Source organism: Zingiber officinale, chromosome 10B (genome assembly GCF_018446385.1).
Source record: "Zingiber officinale cultivar Zhangliang chromosome 10B, Zo_v1.1, whole genome shotgun sequence".
Lineage (NCBI taxonomy): Eukaryota > Viridiplantae > Streptophyta > Magnoliopsida > Zingiberales > Zingiberaceae > Zingiber > Zingiber officinale.
This window is the reverse complement of record NC_056005.1, coordinates 62,806,576-62,809,109: the sequence shown is the minus strand read 5'-3', so window position 1 is coordinate 62,809,109 and position 2,534 is coordinate 62,806,576. Positions and strand designations below refer to the sequence as shown.

At 36.1% G+C, this 2,534-nt stretch overlaps 1 pseudogene; it reads right to left on the bottom strand.

Moving 5' to 3' along the window:
• Nucleotides 1-806: 806 nt before the first annotated feature.
• On the bottom strand, nucleotides 807-905 carry LOC122030657 (annotated as a pseudogene).
• Between the last annotated feature and the right edge of the window lie 1,629 nt (nucleotides 906-2,534).

The window sequence follows — 2,534 nt, the reverse complement described above, 5'->3', positions numbered from 1 at the left end:
GATAATTCGCTTAGCAAAGTCTCTAGTGGTTGCTTATCAGTTCCTATAGATCGATATTTTTTATTACTTGATGAATTTTCCGTGCACTTATAGAATTTGACAATATAAATTTTTTGTGCCGTTTCTGGGACTATTGTAAAGCAACATTAGTTGATTAACATTTGGATTAATCTAGACATTTTTTTCTTTTTACTAATATTTTTTGCACTTTTATTTTCTTTTTTTTTTGTATTTTAATTTCTGTATTTATATTCTATATTTTGTCCTTGAAAAAAAAAATTGATTTCATTTGTGCTCTTTTATGTGAAGATTGATTACTGCAGGGAATTGACTACCAATTGATCTTGGAATTGATAGGACATTTAGAAGAAGAAGAAGAAGAAGAAACCTGTAAAGACAAGTCGAGGAAGAGCAAGCTTAGAGAACCATGACAAACATACCCTTGAAAGATTATGCCGCACCATATGTGAGAGGTCTCAGGTCTAGCATCACCAGACCATCTATTGAGGTCAATAATTTTGAAATAGTCGACATTCATTTCTTTGGTTCAGCAGCACTAATTTGGGGGTGGACCTATAGAAGACCCAAACCAACACTTAGAGATATTCTATGAAATATGCAGTACCATGAAGATGAACGGAATCCCTTCTGAAGCTATCAGATTACTCTTATTTAGATTCTCTGTACTAGATAGAGAAAAGACCTGGCTGAATTCTTTACCTACGAATAACATTTCCTCATGGGAGCAATTCGAACAAGTCTTCTTTAAGAAATTCTTTCCTTCAAACAAAATGGCTCACATGAGGAATCTCATAGCATGTTCTAGATAGAACAATGTTGAATCTCTATATGTAGCTTGGGGATAGATTCAAAGGGATGCTCAGGTTATGCCCACATCATGGATTAAAGAAATTGCTAACCATTCACACTTTCTACAATGGAATTAATTAAAAAAATAAAGTTTCCTTAGACTCCGTAGCTGGTGGAGCATTAATGAATAAGGAATTGGATGAAGCGAAAGAGATAATAGAAAGTATGGCAATGAATAACCACTGATAGGTATTAGAATGAAGTGGCAACCCCATTAAAACCCTTGGAAAGTATGATGTTGATGCCTTGAGCTTAATTTCTGCAAAGATGGACACTTTGGCCAAGAAGTTTGAGTTAATGAACACAAGTCCGATAAACACTATTATTACATCTTGTGAAGTGTGTGGAGGAATGGAACATTCAAAAGAAGTTTGCCCACTTGGAGCCATTACTGCACAGTTGGCTCAGATAGAAGAAGTAGATGCTATTGGTAACTTCAACACTAGACCCAACAATCCGTACTCCAACACCTGCAACCTTGGATGGAAGAATTATTCAAACTTCTCTTATATAAACAATCAAGACCCAGGGCACTCATCCGGATATTAGAAGAATCATCAACCCTCAAGAATGGATAAACTTCTTAAATAAATTCTATCCAACCAAGTTGAGATGAAGAATGACCTTAAGCAACTTAATTCAAGGATGGACAATGTTGAGAAACACCTGAAGCTGCTTGACAGTCAAGTAGCACAAGTTGCTAGCTCTTCTTCAAGAGCGCTAGGATTCTTTCCAGGAAAGCTAGAGCCTAATCCTGTAGAGCATTACAATCTTATTGAGTCGGACAAACCTTGGGAAAGTCCCAAGAGATTGCTCAGATAGGAATTGAAGAAATTGGAGAACCTTCTCCATCCTCCTTTAACATTGATCCTGCTCGAGAGGAGGTTGAAGAACCTCTACCAAAAATAAATGTTCTACTAATCCCTTTCCCTCAACAAATTGAAAAAGCCAAAAAGGATGAAGAGTTTGAGAAATTTCTTGAGAAGATTAAAAAACTTTGCATTGAGATTCCTCTCATGGATGCCTTATATCAAATGCCAAAGTTTCCTAAATTCATGAAGGGCATCATCTCCAACAAGTTAAAGAAGAACAGTTATGAGACTATAGCTTTAATTGAAGACTGTAGTGCTCTTTTGTTGAACACACTACTACTGAAACTCCAAGATTTAGGAAGCTTCTCATCCCATAAAAAATTGGTACCACTGAGGTTGGTAAAGCTTTTTGTGATTTAGGAGCTAGTATTAGTCTCATTCCTTATTCAATGTGTAAAAAATTTAATTTTAATGGCTTGAAATTGACCACCATGGTATTGAAACTAGCAGACCATTCAATTCCCTATAGGTATCATGGAGGACGTGCTGGTGGAGATAGGAAGCTTCATGTCCCTATGGATTTTGTGGTCTTGGACATGGATGAAGATTCAAAAATCTCTATTATTCTTGGAAGACCTTTCCTAGTCGTAGCAAGAGATGTGATTGACATGAAAAACCATAGGTTATCTTTTGTAGTCAACAAGGAAATTCTTGAATTTGATTTATCCAAGTCATCTAATCCATTGTCTATTGTTAAGAGTTGTTGCTACAGGTTGGATAAGGTCTAATAAAAAGAAAAAGAACACTACTGTAACACCCCCGCCTTCTACTAACTAAGCTATAAGATCGGGG